The sequence below is a fragment of the Mastigoproctus giganteus genome, chromosome 4, assembly GCF_048544385.1.
Source record: "Mastigoproctus giganteus isolate SK-2022 chromosome 4, ASM4854438v1, whole genome shotgun sequence".
In the NCBI taxonomy this organism is placed as follows: Eukaryota; Metazoa; Arthropoda; class Arachnida; order Uropygi; family Thelyphonidae; genus Mastigoproctus; species Mastigoproctus giganteus.
The window spans coordinates 133,045,643-133,066,133 of record NC_143578.1 but is presented as its reverse complement, the minus strand read 5'-3'; the positions used below and the strand labels follow the sequence as shown (position 1 = coordinate 133,066,133).

The 20,491-nt window shown below is 38.0% G+C and overlaps 1 protein-coding gene across 2 annotated transcripts in view; it reads left to right on the top strand.

The window, feature by feature from the left end:
* Window positions 1-1,711: 1,711 nt before the first annotated feature.
* The window catches only part of LOC150087071 (plasminogen receptor (KT)), a 181,688-nt gene continuing 162,908 nt past the window's right edge, over window positions 1,712-20,491 (top strand). Inside the window, exon 1 of one of the 2 annotated variants that reach the window (XM_090371794.1) lies at window positions 1,712-1,834. The gene's annotated coding sequence lies outside the window, so the exon portion shown is untranslated. Of the gene's footprint in view, window positions 1,835-12,324; window positions 12,425-20,491 lie in introns of those variants that run through there. The other variant, XM_090371795.1, reaches the window with a different exon arrangement.

The window sequence follows — 20,491 nt, the reverse complement described above, 5'->3', positions numbered from 1 at the left end:
AGGATCCCTTCATTCCCCTCACCAATCTTGTTGCCCTTCTCTGTACACGCTCAAGTAAATCTACATCCTTTCTAAAATGAGGCCTCCAGACCTGTACGCAGTACTCAAGGCATGGCCTGACCATTGCCTTATACAGAGGGATAATCACCTCCTTTTCCCTGCTAGCAAAATTCCTATATATCATTGACAAAACCCCATGACCTGCCCTGGCAGCCTGTCTGCATTGCTCAGAAAACTTCATATCTGCCTGCACAATTACTCCCAGGTCTTTTTCATTTTCTACCACCTTAAGTGTACTACCGCACAGTTGGTACGTTTCTCTGGGATTACTTCTACCCATATGCAGTACTTTGCATTTGTCAAGGTTAAACTTCAGTTGCCACTTCTTAGCCCATCTGCCCGATTATCTAGATCCTGTTGCAGTAATGGCAGGGTTGTTAATGATAGTAATGGCAGTGATCACACTGTCATTAACAACCCTGCCAACCTTTGTATCATCTGCAAACTTCGACATTAAGCCTGATATACCTTCATCAATATCATTGATAAATATACAAAACAACAGTGGACCTAACACCGAACCCTGTGGGACCCCACTAATAACATTAGTCCAAGAAGAGCAGCACCCATTGATTACCACCCTCTGTCTTCTCCCACTTAACCATCCTTTTATCCATTGTAGCAACTTACCCTGAATACCATTCTGCTCCAATTTGTACAATAGTCTTCCATGCGCAACAGTGTCAAAAGCTTTCCTGAAATCCAAATATATGATATCAAAATTATTTTTTGCATCCAGTTCCTTTGTAACCACATCGTAATATCCTATCAAATTTGTCAGACAAGGCTTTCCCTTAACAAACCCATGCTGTGTCTGAATTATTGCTGCAGTCTTGTCTAGATGATCCTGCAATGCATTTTTAACCAGTGACTCCATTATTAAGTGGTGGGATCAATGTGCTCCGGGAACATAGCATCCAAAGTACTGTTGACTGTTTGGTGCCACGTCTTTGTGATCCCCCCCACCCCCTTGAGACTAACAGTTTTTCTTTTTAAATTTTCATAATTTTACTTTTACTAGAATAATACAATTTTTTTTATTATTATTACTTAAAAGTAATAATACAATCGCATAATACAACGTTTTCCCCTCATATTCCGTTGTATTAAATCCAAACTTATTCACTGCGGAAGTGTTTTCTCAATCCACAGAGTAGTAAGATATCTTATTACTCTGTGTCTCAATCTACGTATAAGTGACACAAGGTGCTAAACCTAGATTGTCAAGAATGACGTCAGGGGCTTTGATAAGCCCCGTATACTGCAAGTATGCCTAAAAGAGCTGAACGCTACAAAAATGCAAAAGTTATTTTATTTTTTAAATTATTAATCATGAATTTCGCAGAACACTTGTTCACATCTCGCGGAACATTGGTGTTCTACAGAACATCGTTTGGGAAACGGTGGTCTACATCGTCATTAATCTACGACTTATTTTGCTCTATATACAGAGCAAAATAAATAAATAAATACACACTTTAAATTCCTCCAATTCCTAACATATTTACACACATTGCAGAAATGACCAGTGTTAGTTCTTTTATTGAAGGTTAAAAGCATTAAATTGTATTTTAGATTTTAGCGCATTTCGAGCGCCCTTGGACTGCATTTATAGTGACAGCATAGTCGTGTTTGTGTTTGGAATGGACGGACACGTTAGTGTTTCTGTGTGATCTTCGTGAAGTTAATACATTCGCAACGGTCTTGTATGTGAAAGATGTGTTCTTAGGGAACGAAATAGTTGTATTAAATATTAGAAGGAATATATAATAAGGTAATATTTAAGTTGTATAATGGGGAAAACATTATTTGAAACTTTCTCAGTATTAAATTTGTCATTTGTGTGAATTTAACAGGTTCATATATTTGGACCATAGATAGTTGTAATGTGATATTATTATTATTATCATTAGCCATATTGTGCAAGGAAGCCTGAGGCTTTTGCTGCACCAGCAAAAAAAAAAAAAAAAAAAATTCTGAGTTACCCTAAGAGAGAGTCAGAAGCAGAAGGGAATCACCAAGAAAGAGAAGAATGGTGATATCCCGCGCAGGACCCTGCGTGTGCCAAGCCCATACTCACCAGATTGAGCCCCTGGTGTCATAGAAACGAAATAAAGAAACCGTGGTGTGTTATGGACGGAATACCATTGCAACATGGTCGGATTATAAATTAAAGGTCCGTAAAACACATAATTCCTAAGTAATACTGCAGTATACTGCTAAATCCTTTTAATATGCGAAAAATAAAATCTCGCTGTACCCATTATCACAAAAAACTGGTATTTTTCGGGCTACAAGATGCATACTTTTCCCCTGTAAAATACTGCCGAAAATTGTTGTGTTTCTTAATCTACTGGGAACTAAAGCTGTTAAAACACTTCCAATGTACACGACTGTATATGAATACAAGGAGGTGTCGAAAAGTTCTTACCCTTAACTAGAAATAATAGCCGTAGAAAGGTGACACTTCACAGGAAATTGAATCCTTTTCTAGGGACTCTTCATATATAATAACACATTTCTCCCATCTACGGATCAGTTTAATGCTTTGAACATAGAAGTATGCATATTTTGCCTGAAACCATGATTCTACTTCATTGATGACTTCCTGAGATGAATCAAAGCAGCGTCCATGTAATGGTTTCTTCCTTTCTCGAAACAAGAATTCTGACAGTGCTAGGTCAGGAAAATAGGGTGGGTGCTGCAGTAGTTCGAAGCTGCACTGGGCAACAAAGTTGGTGGTGGCAATGGCATGTGCAGATGATCATGTAAAATGCTGTGGCAGACCCTGAATTTTGTGATGAAATGAATTGTCACATATCGGTAACTCAGCACCAGCTGCTCAACCTTTGGCTCATCAGAGACGTTTGTATGACTGGACTGGAACTCCCGCTTCCACTTTTTTACAGTGTCATAGGATGGACAATTCTGCCCATACACAGCTTTCATTTTTTTGTCAATTTAATCCCAGGGGCTCACATCTGGTGAGTATGGGCTTGGCAAACCCAGGGTCCTGAGCTGGATATCATCATTCTTCTCTTTCTTGGTGATTCCTTTTTACTTCTCTCTCTCTCTCTCTCTCACAGGGTAACTCAGGAATTTTTTTTTGGCTGGTTCAGCATAAGCCTCAGGCTTCCTTGCACCATATGGCTAATAATAATAATAATTTCCTGAGCTTTCTTTCCCTGCAACTGCAGGAACTTGATCACTGCTCGATACTCCACTTTTTTGGCTGGTTGAGTTGTTTGTTTGTTTGTTTGTTATTTGGTTTTTAGGAGCATTAGCAATTAAGGCCTGGCTGGTTCAGCATAAGCCTCAGGTTTCCTTGCACTATATGGCTAATAATAATATTTCCTGAGCTTTCTTTCCCTGCAACTTCAGGAACTTGATCACTGCTCGATACTCCACTTTGTCAAAGATAGCGTCCTTTTTCAGATTCCAGGCTCCACCTGTGGTATATGATCACCAATGGGAATGAAATTTCACATACAGCTTATATTAAAATAGGCATCTTCCTACTGATGTTTTATCTAGGTCAGGGTATGAACTTTTTGTTACCCCCCCTCCCTTATGGTATATATGTGCATGATGTCGACAGATATCTTACGTATTCCATTGTCTATATTTATAAATATGGTATTTGTATTGTTTTAGTTTAATATTGCTATTTATTTATTTTATATAAATTTTTTTCTTATTAATTGTTAATTTGTCCTATTTTAATGTAATTATCATTATATAATTATCAATGCATTTGTCAATGTTGATCTATTTGTGTAGTCTATTTTATTTATTAAAATAATCAGTAATTTTATATTGTACATTAAAAAATTATATACATAGCTCACAATTAAGAATTAAAAATCTCTTAAGTCTTGTTCCTGGAAATCAAGTCAAAAAAAAAAAATAAATAAAAATCTCCTGAGAATTCCTGAACCAGAAACCATTGTGCCATGTTTGTGTATCTGCACATCTGCTCCTTTGTGAATTTTTTTTTTTTTTCAGAGCTTTGGTGTTTTTTTTTTTTTTTTTTGCTGGCTTTATGTCAGAATGATCTGAAGCTAGTAAAGCAGTTATGAAATATATATATTTTTTGAATGAATAAGAAGACTTTTGTTATTAAAGATATTATTTGTTTATTATCATGCAGTATAGCTTGTTTGTTATTTGGTTTTTAGGAGCATTAGCAACTAAGGCCATATTGCTCTGGGGATATGCGGTGGTCATTCCCTGACCTTTCCACATCCTCCATATTTGGTGGTCACAGGCTCGAACCCCGGTCTAATCAAGTAGCGTGTGCTATGCACTGCTGCTCCTGGCTACGGAGGCGCCCTGCAGTATAGCATCAAAATGCAGAATAACATTATAAAGTGCATCATTTTAAAGTATTTCTTGCTTTATAACCTATATCCTTTGCTGTACAAATTGGAGAGGTATGGCATTAAGGGTAAGTTGCTACAATGGATAAAGCGATGGTTGAGTGGGAGATGACAGAGTGGTAATCAGTGGACACTGCCCTTCGTGGACAAATGTTAGTGGAGTTCCGCAGGGTTCGGTGCTGGGCCCATTGTTGTTTTGTGTATTCATCAATGACCATCTCTGTCCTGATGAAGGTATATCAGGATTAATGTCCAAGTTTGCAGATGATGCAAAAGTTGGCAGGGTTGTTAACGACAGTAAAGACAGTATGCTACTCCAACTGGATCTGGATAAGTTGGTAAAATGGGCTGAGAAGTGGCAACTGAAGTTTAACATTGACAAATGCAAAGTACTGCATATGGGTAGCAATAACCCAAGAGAAATGTACCAACTATGTGGTAATGCACTCAGGGAAGTGGAGTGAAAAAGACCCGGGGTAATTGTTGCAGTCAAATATGAAGTTTTCTGAGCAGTGCAGATGGGCTGCCAGGGCAGGTCATGGAGTCTTGTCATTGATATATAGGAATTTTGCTAGCAGGGAGAGGGAGGTGATTATCCATTGTACAAGGCAATGGTCAGGCCACACCTAGAGTACTGTGTACAGGTCTGGAGGCCTCATTTCAGGAAGGATGTAGAGTTGCTAGAATGAGTACAAAGAAGGGAAACAAGATTGGTGAGGGGAACAAAGGGGTGTTCTTACCAAGAAAGGCTTAAGTTCTGTAATTTGCAGCATCTGGAGAGTAGGCACCTGTGAGTTGATCTGATTGAGTTGTATGAGGCCTTGAATGGGTTCAGCAAGCTGAATACTGATTGGATTCTTCCTTTTGCTCAGATTAAGAACCTGAGGGTGCATAGATTCAAACTGAGGAAAGACAGTTGTAGAATAGATGTGCGGAAATTTGCCTTTAGCCAGCGGGTGGTTGATTGGTGGAACAGACTTTCATCTTTTGTTGTGGAAGTTGATAGCCTAAATAAATTTAAGGCTGAGCTGGACAGACATTTGGAATGAATGGAGGGGTCAAATGGGAGGGTTTTTTTTTTGGCTGATGCTGCATAAGCTTGCTTTCTTGCATCGTATGCCTATGCTAAAGCTAAATGGTGTATAACATAAACCATGCACCTACTGTTTTATTTTTTTTGCTGCATTTCCACCAAAGGTTCAGCTTTGGCAGAGATGTATACTTAGCATTAGCATTACTAGTGGCATGTGATGAAAGAAAGCAAGGTTATACAGCATTAGCCAATAAAAAAAAAAGATGTTTCCCATTTTTCACTTAGCGTTTCCTTTCAAAAGTTTGTCTAGTTCTTCTATGAATTAATTTAAGCTATCAACTTCCACAACAACAGATGGAAGTTTGTTCCAGCAGTCAACCACTTGCAAAATTCTACACATTTATTCTGAAACTGTCTTTAATCAATTTGAATTTATGACCCCTCGTGTGTATAATCTGAGCAAGAGGAAGAATCCCATCAGCATTTGAGCTTGCTCAAACCATCCAAAGCCTTAACACCTCAATCTGATCATTTGCAAGTGCCTAGTGTCCAGATACTACAATTTGCAAAATTCAACCCTTTCTTGGTAAGAGCATCCCTTTTTTCCCACCCCAGTCTTGTTGCCCTTCTCTGTAATCATTCCAGCAGCTCTACATCTTTCCTAAAACGAGGCCTCCAGAGTTATATGAATTGTATGCAGTACTCAAAACATAGCCTGCCGGTTGCCTTATACAAAGGGATAATCACCTCCTTATCCATGCTAGCAAGATTCCTGTATATCTTTGACAAAACTGCATGAACTGTCGTGGTAGCCTGTCTGCACTGTTCAGAGAATTTCATATCTGACTGCACAATTACTTCCAGTTCTTTTTCATTCTCCACTACCCTGAGTGTAGTACCACACAGTTGGTACATTACTCTGATGTTACTGCTACCCATATGCAGTACTTTGAATTTGTCAATGTTAACCTTCACTTGCCACTTTTCAGCCCATCTGCCTAACTTTTATAGATCTTGTTGCAGTAGCATACTGTCATTACTTAATTAATTCTGTTTATTAGCTCTTGATCAGGATTTCATACAATATAGAGAGGCAACAAATACAAAAATATGCCAGTGGTCACAGGTTTGTCTAGAGGCAATCTAGACAAAGTGACGGCCAGCGTGACCATGCCAAGATGTACCACCTATACTGGCACAAAATACACTGACAATTGCAAGCTTCATCATCATCAGCCATTTTCAATCCACTGCAGGATGAAGGCCTCTCCAGCAACTTTCCAGTTCCTTCTGTTTTGTGCAATGGCCATCCATTTGCTACCCACAAACTCATGAATTTCATCTGTCCATCTCTGTCATTGTCTTCCAGGTTTTCTTCTAGCTCCTCTTGGGTACCATTCAGTTATTTTCTTAGTCCATATGTTATCTTGTCTTCATGCTATGTGTCCTGCCCAAGACCAATTTAGTTCTTTAATTTTGATAAGAATGTCCTTTACTTGAGTTTGCTAATTAATCCATGTGTTTCTCTTCTTATCTTACAGTCTGATTCCCAATATAATTTGTTCCATTCTTCACTGTGTTGCAGGCTTGCCCCGGAACAACTATTGCAACAGTTATAGAGGCTTATAGTTTAAAAGGATACATAAATTAATAACACAAGTCATAATTAAGTACATATAATTGATATGAAAGATTAACACATAACAACATGCAGCCTGCATGTTGCATCTGTTGCATTTTTAGTTGGGTTGAAATTTTCCTAGAGCAATATATTTTGTTTGTGGAGAGCCTTCACAGAGCATCTCTCTGTTTGCAAGCCAGCAGGGTTTGATGCAGAACATTTTTCCACCTATATGTTAGGTTTGGCGTTACCACGTGCCATGATGCGATTAGACTTAGGTTTGTGGATGAGCATTACTTAAATTCCAAAGCAGTATGTACCTAATTTTGTCGACAACTTACAAGGATATAAAAGCCATCGTGGGTGCACACTTTGATATATATGAATTTTAACATAAATTCCATAGCCATGAGAAAACTGAAATAATTAGGGTGATGGGCCTGCTCATAAAAAAAAAGGCAGCCATTACTGTCATTAACAACCCTGCCAACTTTTGTATCATCTGCAAATTTGGACATTAAGCTTGATATACCTTCATCAATATTATTGATAAATATACTCGTATGCCAGAAGCTCAAAATTGCTGATAAAGAAAGCTGCCCGTGTCAGTTTATTAATTGCTCACATCTGGTGAGTATGGGCTTGGCAAACCCAGGGTCCTCAGCTGGATATCATCATTCTTCTCTTTCTTGGTGATTCCTTTCTACTTCTCTCTCTCTCTTTCTCAGGGAATTTTTAACTTGGGAATTTTTTTTTTTTTTTGGTTGGTGCAGCATAAGCCTCAGGCTTTCTTGCACATAGGACTAATAATAATAATATACAAAACAGCAATGGGCCCAACACCGAACCCTCGGGAACTCCATGAAGAGCAGTGTCCATTGATTCCCACTCAACTATCCCTTTATCCATAGCAGCAACTTGCCCTTAATGCCATGCTTCTCTAATTTGTGGAGTCTTTTATGTTCAATATGCCCATCTCTAGGGTGCCTTGAAAGAAATTGGCAAATCACTGTTTATAAGAAATTTTAGTTAAGTAGGCTTCTCCATAGGTCTCTGCATACCTGTTACTGATCTTTAGTTCTACCATTATGTGCTATCCACTTCGATAAAGGTATTCAAAGCTTTGAAAGCATTGTGTGAACCGAGATATGGGTCATAACATTTTTATTAAGGTTATTATTATATTAAAATCATTCTTACACCACATGAAAATTAATAATATAGTTTATTAGACTGTTTGCCTACATTACTACACATTAATGTGACCTTTCAGGTATTTGACCGATACCCATCATCAGACCAAGCTGTTGGGAACAGAAAATAGAAGAGGTTACAAATTTGAATATTTTAGAATATTACAATTACCAATTTACAAATATTGCAATTAGTAATATTGTAAATTGGTAATTGTAATTTAAATTTGTAACTTGTGAGTCTCAAAATTACCGAGTGAAGGTGGGCAGGACATCTGTTTTCTTTCATCATCTTTCTATCGAAATTTAAAATGCACTGTTCAAAAATTTCCCTTGTCATCTAAGATTTTTTATTGTAGTAGTAGTCCAACTCTAACGACTTTACTCCTTTGAAACTTCAGGATTGTTTACTTTTGCCTATTACCAAAAGCTTCAGTTTTTCATTATCAGCCATGTTTGCACCAACAAAGACTAATTCTCTCCTTACTATTTTTACCACCTAAACATTTATCACTTTTAAAAGTCAGTGGCTTATTCAGCAAACATTTAAAAATTGGACATGTTTCTTCAACGTTGAATATGTCTTTGGGCTCTCAGTCCTCCATAATTTTTTTTTCAAAACTCTTTCTTACCAACGGGTACAGTCTTCTTTGATTACAACTCCACTTTCACCAGAAATAACTTTTTCCATTAAGTCACGAAGCTTTTTAAATTTGTATAGCCAACCAGAACTGGCTTGGAATGTTTTATACCCTAGAAAAGATGCATACTCCATAGTCTTTTCTTTTATTAATGGCCCTAATATCGACATATTTTGGTCTTGAATCAACTTCATCCACTTAAAAATGGCTTCATCTATGTCTTCATACAGCCATAATTTTGTACGCTTCCAACTTGGTCCCATTTCCTCAAACCGTTTGAGAATTGAAACATGGTTTTTCAGAATGGTTGGCACACTACTGGCAAGGATACCAAATTTTAAAGCAATTTTTTTATTTATTTTTGAATGCCCTGATCTACATTATTAAGCACTTCCACTTTTTCCACTACACTTAAAGATTTCTTCTTAGATATTGTAAGGTTAGTTGCACAGCAGTTAAAACAAAACTTATTTAGGGACCACTTGTACCTACCATGTAAAAAGAGGACAGGTGAAATTTAGTGAAAGTGTGGACGATTGATTTCTGTGAAACTATATGAATTTCCCGGATAAAGGAAAATCGCTCTCTCCTAATTCTCTAATAGGGCACTTACAGTAGAAAACAGGTTGACCAGAGCCAATGTCCATGTTGGGAATATGCCTTAATCTTTGCCAATTTCTGTGGACACATAGATGGCAGTTGACCAGCTTGACTTCTAGGTACAGTAGAGGCAGTTGTATGGGATTTTACAGGTACCACTAAATTGTGGAATGTTTTAGCTCTTCATTCTTAATCCTTTTAGCTCTTAATTCTTGCTTTGTACAGTATCAGCTTTAGGTCTCTCAAAATCATTTTGTTATATGGAAATTTTCTTTGTTATACGGAAACTATTTTAAATGTATTGACCAAGGGAAAATCAAAAAAATTTGCTAAAAACAAAATTTGCTATATGGAAGTTTGTCAAAGGGAGGTCAGACTGTATTTCGAATTTGGAAATAACCATAATAATACCAATGTTTTGACTGTTTTTTTATCTTGAAATAAAGAAGTTTGTTTAAATAGATGAATGAATCAAGGGTACACGGGTTGCAGTTAATACCAGGGGCCAGGGGAAAAAGTTAATGACGTTGTAGAGCAGATACATCTTTTAACGGCACAGAAGGTTATATTGTTGTACATTGTCACTAATGACATTGAGTAGGAGATCTGTGGACTTGCTTAACAAGTGCAGATCAGTGATGTCCAAATCCTCTGCTTGCACTTTGATGATGGTGGGACTGTTAGTAACCCTGGATATAACCCCTGTGTGCAAGTCCTGAACAGGATCTAGAAAAGTTGGGCAGATGGACTGAGAAGTGGCAACTGAAATTTAACATTGATAAATGCAAAGTACTGCATATGGTAGTGGTAACCCCAGAGAAATGTACCAACTGTGTGGTACTACACTCAGGGTAGTGGAGAATGGAAAAGACTTGGGGGTAATTGTGCAGTCAGATGCAGTGGCAGCTTGTGACTGATGTATGGGGGTGCTGCTTCTGAAAGTTGAATTAAATTGCCTTGGTTATAAGACATGTAGACATAGATGGTAATAATAAGCAAGTTAAAAATACTACAAAACATTAAGTGGACACTTACCATTAATGGACTTGGGTAATCTCGAAATATTATTTAAAAATAAAATCCATTCTGCAGTTTTTATTTGTTGAAAATAGATTAATAACTTTTTCATTAAAGTTTGGTGCACTGTTCATATCGGCACTGCTCCTTCCACAGTTCCTTTGACTCATTTTATCACCTTTAAAAAATGCATATTGGCAATCTGCCAACTAGGCATTGATTTAACCACTGAGGCCAAAATGGGGAACTGCATAGTGCACAGTTCCACCTACGGTAAAACTTCAAGGTTGAAAATGATTTCGTATTTTTATTCATTTATTATTGAAATGATTATTGGAAATAGATGATGAGTATACTATATGCGAGACCTGTTAATAAAAATATTCATTGCATTGCATTGTTCTTCACAAAATTTCATATAGCTCCGTTGAATGTATATTTAGATCTAAAAAACTGGAGGGTGGTACTGCAGTTCTGCAGTGCCTACCAACAAGCCACCCCTGGTCAGATGTGAAGTTTCCTGAGCAGTGCAGACAGGCTGCCAGAGCAGGTCATGTGGTTTTGCCAATGATATACAGGAATTTTGCTAGCAAGGATAAGGAGGTGATTATCCCTTTGTAAAAGGCAATGGTCAGGCCACACCTGACCATTGCCTTTCTGGAGGCACCCCATTTTAGGAAGGATGTAGAGCTGCTATGAGTACAGAGAAGGGCAATAAGATTGGTGAGGGGAACAAAGGGGTGGTCTTACCAAGTTCTGCAAATTGCAGCATATGGAGACTAGGCAACTGCGAGGTGATCTGATTGAGGTGTATAAGGGCTTGAATGGTTTGAGCAGGCTCAGTGTTGATGGGATTCTTCCTCTTGCTCAGATTATGAACCTGATTGGGCATAAACTCATGAGGAAAGACAATTGTAGAATAAGTATGCAGAAATTTGCTTTTAACCAGCAGGTAGTTAATTGCTGGAGCAAACATGCATCTGTTATTGTGAAAGTTGACAGTTTAAATAAATTCAAGGAAGAAGTGGACAAACTTTTGGAGTGAACAAATAGGTGATATGGGGATGTTTTTGATGTGAAACATCCTTGGTGCACCTAACTGAGTAAATATGATTGGTCTTGAAAAAATGCGTCAAGGAAGTGATGTCAGCCGGGGCTTCTGCCAGAAGCACTTCTCACGCTCCCCCTAATAGTCTGTGCTGAGCACTCACTAGTGTGATTAGAACGCGTGCCACATGCGATATCTTGAGTTCTAGCAAACTGATTTACAAAAATCAAACGTTGTTCATTTGAAGTTCATTGAACTGCATTAGAAAAACATAATAAAATAAAAAAAAAACCCTGCATGTGTACCTTGTATGTACGAAAGATTTTTTATTTTATATGAAAACATCCTAGGCTTGAAAGAGGTTAGCAAAATCCAAGCCAATAGCCTAATTACCAATTTGATTGTAGCTATTTGTTGCATAGTATGACATCACAATCATACTTCCTGCTGTTACCAGTTGCAGGAAGTATGATTACAACAGTACAAGTATTTGTCATATGACTGCAATAATACAAATATTTGTCAATAATTTCTTTTTTTATCTTGCATTTTCGTTACATTCCATTGTTAGGTGCTGATATAAAAGTCACATGAATAATTTTTGAAAAGGCATTCAATGATGCTGAAGTGAAGTGCAGAGCATTCTTGAAAGTGTTCAGCAAGAATAAAAGCGACAGGACCTAAGAAAAAGATGAAGGTAGCAATGAGTGCACATGAACGAAAAAAGGCTATTGAGATTGCTTAAAAGACAAACAGGAAATCAAGCTTAAAAGACAAAGAGAAAACTTCAGCCACCAATTCTGCTGCTCTACCTAAAAATGATGTACCCGAAGTGAGTATTAATTATGTACAATGGAACATTTCTCTAATTGTGGAGCAGATGAGTTTAAACGATCAAGCTCCATTTCGTTATGCCGTCTAATATTTACATAAGAACACACATCAAGAATTCGAAAACCGATTTACGAAAAATGATTTCTGTTCTATGTGCTACATTTGCAATCATCTATGGTTCAAAAATGACACAAAGAAACCAGCTGCTAAAGATGCACCATTGATATGCACTGCATTTCCCAATGTTGACGTCGACGGGATCCTTGTGTGTAATAGCTGTAGAGGATCACTTAAGAACAACCATTCAACTTAGATAGTGCCATTCTGGCACTATCTAAGTTGAATGGCTTTGTGTACCCAGATATTCTATCGTATTTACCGAAGTTAGATTTATGAAACAAATACGATATTTGTGAAACAAATCTAACTTCAATTTGGTTACAGGCTGATTTCACCTCACTTACCATTCATGTAGGCGCTTCTGTAGCCAGGTGGGAAGGAGCAGCAGTGCGTAGCACACGCTTCTTGATTAGACCAGGGTTTGAGCCCGTCACCACCAGAAAGGTCAGGGAATGACCACCGCATATTCACGGAGCAATATGGCCTTAGTTGCTAATGCTCCTAAAAATTAAATAACAAACAAACTGTTCATGTAAATAAGGCACCTGAGACATGCATACATGGACAGTACAGCATTCTGGGCCAAGTGATCAATGTGTCTGTTTCAGTCAACACAATGGTTCATCGCTTGCCAAGGGAGACTGACAGTGATTATTGTATAAACTTTCATATAAAATGCAGGAAAATACACAAGTCCAGCTATTTGATCGGGTAAGAAAGCAAGTGGTTAAAGCGTGGCTTTAGTATTTTGTCGACACATGCCTCTATCAATTGTATCAAATGAAAAAGACCTGGGAGTAATTGTGCAGTCAGATATGAAGTTTTCTGAGCAATGCAGACAGGCTGCCAGGGCAGGTCATGGGGTTTTGTCAATGATATATAGGAATTTTGCTAGCAGGGAGAAGGAGGTGATTGTCCCTTTGTATAAGGCAATGGTCAGGCTGCGCCTTGAGTACTGCGTACAGGTCTGGAGGCCTCATTTTAGGAAAGATGTAGATTTGCTTGAGTGTGTACAGAGAAGGGCAACAAGATTGGTGAGGGGAATGAAGGGATCCTCTTACCAAGAGAGGCTTAAGTTCTGCAAACTGCAATGGCTCTTGACTAGGCACCTGCACAGTGATCTGATCGAGGCATATAAGGCCTTGAATGGGTTGAGCATGCCGAATTCTGATGGGATCCTTCCACTTGTTCAGATTACGAACCTAAGGGGGCATAAATTCAAATTAAGAAAAGACAGATGTAGAATAGATGTGCGGAAGTTTGCCTTTAGCCAGCGGGTGGTTAATTGCTGGAACAAACTTCCATCTGTCGTGGAAGTTGATAGGTTAAATAAATTTAAGGAGAAATTGGACAGGCATTTGAGGGAATGGTGTGATTTTTTTTTTTTTTTTTTTGGCTGATGCTGCATAAGCTCATACACTTGCTTTCTTGCATCACATGCCACTACTATTACTACTTTCTTTGATGACAGTTACATGGAAATTAATTTGGCTAAAGACAACATAAGCGAAGCAGTTCTGATTGAGGAAAGTCTCATCGCCCAACTACAAATGTTGTGGAGCAAAGATAAATATCTTAGAATCCCTCCAGGAGAAATTAACATGCCACAGAGCTTAACGTTTGAGAATGCAGAGGAACTGTCCTTTCCCAGCATTTATCTTGGAGAATTCAGAACATTCAGAGAGAATTTACTTGACTCTGTTCACGATGGCAATGAGCGAGCTCAGATGATCTGACCGATGCAGTATTACTCCATTTCTTTACATAGAAATGAAGATAATGAGAGGCTCTGACAGTGGCTTTCAAATACATAGGTATAAATACTAAATTGATTCCCAAGCAAGTTTAATCCAAAGAATACATTAACAGCTATATTTGAAAACAATTTGGCCTTCCCAAGGACATTTCCAAACTTGATCTACTACTGGGCTCAATGTAAGCACGATCTATTTGCTATGATTAGAGAGCTCAGTAAACATACAGTGTTCTTGATTCTGAGTGCCAGTGAAATTGGTTGGCCGTAGGTGCTTCGGCTATTGTACAAGTTACAGAATAATGGGCGTGATGTTAGTGAAGACGACACGAGTGACATGGACTTCATGCAGAAGGCGACGCTAGTGAATGAAGATGCTGTAACTTGTGTGATATATTTTAAGAAGACTAGATATAATTATGAACATATTGCAGTTGAAATGTTATAGCACGTTTGGTCAATTTTACATGGTCAACTTTTTTCAAGCACACAGAATTTCAACATTGCAGTAGTCCACACATGCACATTTTGCTGTGGCTAAATAATGCTCTCACAGACGCCATTGTAATGATCAACAAGTTAACATCTGTCTCCGCTAGTAAGTCTTCAGGAAGTATCAAACTCACAATCATACATTCACATGTTACAAGAAAATAACGCTGGATGAATGACAGACTTTGATTTGAAGCACCATTCATGCTTTATCACTCGACCACTATATTAGTTACTAAGACATGGACATAAAGTAAAAAATGCCGCTCATTACAAGATGTGGCAAAATCTTGAGGATAAAGATTACACATAACAAAGGCCTTTGCCATTATATGATACGGAATAGCGTAATTATATCCCGAATTTCATAGTGTAAGGTTTAACGTAAAACTAGATAGAAAAATATGTAGCAATGTATAAGAAATCTGTTAGATTAGTATAGTATTATCAATTAATCAGTAAAATTTATTAATCTTATTAAATTTCATTGTTAATTAAATTATACTTAAACGGAATCATGACTCAGACTAGAGCAGCAAAGCAATGGGTACAAAGTAACAGGAGTGCTGTGGCTTGGGGGAGAACTGAAGGGGACGATTCTCCAACGCATCACAGTCTAAAAAAATGTGTGAAATGTTTGCAGACCTTTCTAGAACAGGACATGATCTAGCCAAGCAAGATGTCTTTGTGTGTGCTAGGTGCAGAGACTGTGAAGAAATTAGGTGCCAACTCACCTAATGGTGATGGGTGTCCTGATGGGTGTCTATGAGAGTTTGAGGTGTAGGGTAGATGCCCTCAAAGAAATTAATTAGGGCCCATCAAACTCTCAGCTGTTCAATTCAACACCAGCGGTCACTCTTGTGCATCAGGCAACACAGCGGCAATCTCCAAGGCAGAATGTGCTGGTCCCACAGCAACTAGTTATTTTTCTTAATCTATTGTCAGGGAGATGAGGAATATATTATGCAAAAAGGATAGGTGGAACAAGACCAGGGTATGTCTGCCAGGGGCAAAAGTTGATGACATTGTAGTGCAGATATCATCTTTTAAGGGCACAAAAGGTGATATTGTTACACACTTTGGCACTAATGACTTAAGAGTAAGAGATCTGCAGATTTACTTAACAAGTACAAGTCAATGATGATAAAAAGTTGCAAGTTAGGGTTGAATGTGAAAGTGTCTGCAGTTCTGAACAGACATGATAGGAATACATGATGAGAGCCTTGTCAATCAATTCGACCCTGGTGACATTGTGCAAGGCTCATGGGTTAGAATTTTTTTTCAGTGTGGTCTCTGCTTGCTAACAGGAGAGACTGCTTCTACAGGGATGGGATACACTTAAATAGAAAGGGTACAAGAATGCTGATGCCATTGAGGCAGTGTTAGGTGGGTTGGAAAACTGCTAGCTTGGGGGGATTCACAGACTAAAAGTAGCCGCAGGCAGAGGTGAAAGTGATTCTTGCACTGCTTCTATTGTAATGAGCAAAAGCCAAGAGAGCAAGTTGCTCAGATTACAAGAGCTGCTGGGAGTCATCATGGAACAAGTACATGGGCTGTGTTAGGGTAACTAAGAGTAAGAACAAGTGCATGTATACTTGAATGCACACCAGTGCTAGAAGTATATTAAATAAATTTGATGAATTTGAAGTGCTGATCAAGACATCAAAGGCAGATATTGTTGAGATATCAGAGACATGGTCTCACAGATATAAGTAGTGCAGAATTGGAATCTGGGGAGTACAATGTGTACAGAAAGGATAGACAGGGTAGGAAGGGAGGAAGGATTATGCTGTTAGGAAACACATAAAATCTAAGGTAGTGCATCCAGTTGACATGGGTGGATAGTGCAATGTTGAGTCTGTTTACTGTGACATAAACACTGGGAAAGGGGAAATGAGAGGAGGAGTGTGTTTTAGGCCTGTGACTCTGATGAGTACAATTAACAGTTGTGCAGAGAAATAGTGGGCCAGTAAATCACAATGTCTTGTAATGGGGAATTTTAACTTTCCAGATATTGACTGGAACTTGTGATTTCGTCACTTGCACACTAGCAAGACTTTTGTGGATTTATTGGAGGATTGTTTTCTACAGTAACACGTTCTAGGGGCAACCAGAGGGAGTAATACTCTTCATCTGATAATCAGCAGTGATTAGTCATGCATTAAGAATTTGCAGATAAAGGAACCACTAGGTGACAGTGATCACAGTGTACTGATGTGGGATTTACTTAAAGATGTATCTAACATCAAGGGTAAAGGGAAGGGTTTTTGTTTTCATAAAGGTGACTTCAGTGGTCTCGGACAGTTTTTAAATTCTATACAGTGGGATCAGCTGATGTTACCAATGGTTAATTATAAATGGAAAGCCTTCAGGGACTTAACCCCTTCATGGATTATCCTGAGATATCTCGTTTTTAGTTGTAAAAGTTATTTGGAACTATATGAAATATCTTGGGATACAATAATACCCAAATTTAGGACTGAAACGTATTTTATTGGGCATTTTTATGGCTAATTTTGCATTAGCCAGGTAAATCCCGAGATTTCTCAGAATCTTCTTACACCTGGCAGCAGAAGACTGGCTTTCGTTTTACTTATATTGTACGGCAATGTCAGAACAGTAGTGTGCGTTCCAGTGCCACCAGTAAGCAAAATATAATTTGCCATCCTAAATGCAGAATACTAAACCCACGAAAATAATTCACAAAAACAATATCGAAAAATATTTCGGTGCCCTCTTGAACTGCCGCCCGTAAGTGACGCTCACCTCTCCTATCCACTTGCGGCAGCCGTGTGTTAGAATGTAGTTAGTTTGGGATTATTGCTTGTGGCGGGAGGTTACTGCTTGTGCTTTCCACTTGATTTTTTAAATTTATTTATATAATGAGTAATGAAGAGTTTTTCTGTTCCTTTCTTTTAGCTCAAGCACTAATTTATTAAAAAATCTGTATAATTTGCACACTTTTTGGCTTACACGAGAACTCGGGATAGCCCAAATGGGTTAATTACTCCCATTTATTTTCTACGAAAAAATTAATAAAAAAGACAAAAAACTATACAATGAGTATTCGCATTCTGCATACTTTTAATCTGTAAAATAAAAAAAGTCAATCCGTTACGAAAAATTTTCCGGAACAAAATGTTCTGGGAAGGAGTTAATCTTGGAGGCTACTAGACTTTTCATACCAACTAAGAAATACTTTTCAAGGTTCAGGCCTAAATGGATGTCAGATGAATTAATGAGGCTTGTGGCAGAGAAGAAAAATGCGTGGGATGCATATAAATTATCAAGCAACACAGAAGCCTATGGCAGATATAAACTAGTCTATAATCAAGTCCCAAAGAAGGTTTTTTGTAATCTCCCAAAGGCAGATTACAAAAAATCTTTGACAAAGGATGCAAAGAAAAACAGCAAAGAGTTCTTTACTGATGTAAACTCTAGAAGGAAGGGGATGAATCAGATTGGCTCACTTAACATAGATGATTCAACTATTGATGATCCTGCTCAAGTAGCTGATAAACTGAATGAGTATTCTGCATTTACATTCACATGAGGAGTTATTCAAGGAGGGAAAACTAATAGGGAGCTAAGTGATTTTGTAATAACCAAGAGCAAAATGAGGAGAAATTGTTGAAGTTAAACATAAAAAAGGCACCTGGGGCAGATGGAATCTATAAAGTTATATTGGAGGCAGCAAGGGAAGTATGCAAACCCTTAGACATAATTATGAGAGCATCCTCAGATTCAGGGGAGATCCCCATGGACTGGAGTGTGAAAATGTATCCCCAATTCACAAAGGGGGGGGGTGCAAAGGGTGACACAAATAATTATAGACCTGTTAGTTTAACTTCTGCTCGTACGGAAAATAATGAAGTTGCTGGTTAAAGAGGTGATACAGGATCACCTAGACAAGACTGAAGTAGTAGTTCAGACAGAGCATGGGTTTGTTAAGAGGAAGCCTTGTGTGACCAATTTCATTGAATACTACGGTGTGGTACCAAAGGAACTGGATGCAAAAAATAATTTTGATATCATACACAGTAGGGCCCACTCATATGGTGGGTTAGGTTCCATGCCCCTGCTGAAAAGTGGAACATAGCCTTTTTTTCACTTGCGAATGCATATAAAAGCCTAATAACATGTTTAAGCTATCATATATTAAGTGAGCAACAGAGCTAGGCCTTAAAAAATGATACGAAAATCAAATGAATATATGGTACACACATTGCTTACGTTAATATTTTCGTCCTTAGCTTAGTGATTGACAAATGTAAATTTGAAAAAAAATGAATATATTTATTGTAGGACGGATAAAGGAGATGGCACATTTTCATCATCTGACTCATTAACAAATCTTATTCATTTTGACAATGGAAACTTGGTTGAAGCTCTTGCAAGGATTTGTGTTGATGTTGAAGATTGTTCAGGGCTGTCAAAGGTTGTGATGGTACTTTCATAAAGTAGGAAACCAACGAACTTTGTCTCACGAATTTCCGTCTCCTTTCCCATAGAATTTCTTTACAGCATGCAATATCGTCTTAGAAGTCTTGCATTCACTTTAGAACTTCTTTCGAAATTTGGATCAATTCTCTCAAAAGCTGCTATCCCCATTTCTATACAGTTGATAGCTTCTTCCAATTCCTCAGTGGTAATTTCTCTAGGGATAGCAGGAATATCATCAGGATGGGATGCCTCTTCATGAAACATCCTTCTTTGTTCTTCAATCAGAAGATCTTCATCCGTTAGGGTCTTATCATGAGAGACAAGCAATTCTGCCACATCCTCAGGCTTGACTTACAATTCTAATTCCCTTGCCATTTCCACAACATTTGTAGTGACTACCTTCACAGAATTCTCAAAGCCTTCAAAATCATCCATATGAGAATTAGCTTCTTCCAAGCACCTTTCAATGTTGTTTCTTTAACTTCCTCCCATGCATCTCTAATAGTTTTTATACCAGCCAGAATTGTGAAGCCTTTCCAAAATGCTTTTAATTTATATTGTTTATGCCCAGCTACTGTATCACTGTCTAAGGCATTTATAGCCGTAGCAAAAGTCTTCTTAATTAATACGATTTAAACTCTGCAATAACACCTTGGTCCATAGGCTGCAGCAATGAAGTTGTATTTGCAGGTAGCAAAATAACATTTATCTCCTTGTACAAATCAGTTAGAGCTCTAGGATGGCCAGGGGCATTGTCTGCAAGAAGTAAAATCTTAAAAGGAATTTTCTTTTCCTTGCAATAAGTCTCAAATGTAGGCTTAAAATAGTACGTGAACCAATTTGAGAAAAGATCTCCAGTCATCCAAGCTTTTTGAATTAGATTTATAATTAACAGGGAGGCTAGCTTTTGCATAGTTCTTTAGGGCCCTAGAATTTTCTGAGTGATAAATCATCGTAGGTTTTAACTTGCAATTACCAGCTGCATTAGCATTAGCATTAGCATTAGTAGAGGCATTTGATGCAAGAAAGCAAGCTTATGCAGCATCAGCCAAAAAAAAAAAAAAAGTAACATAAATAAATAAAAATAACCACTTCCACTTCACCCCACTGTTCGTTCGAAATACCTGTCCAGCTGAGCCTTAAACTTATTTAGGCTATCAACTTCCACGACAAGGGATGGAAGTCTGTTCCACCCACCAACCACCCGCTGGCTAAAGGCAAATTTCCGCACATCTATCCTACATCTGTCTTTCCTCA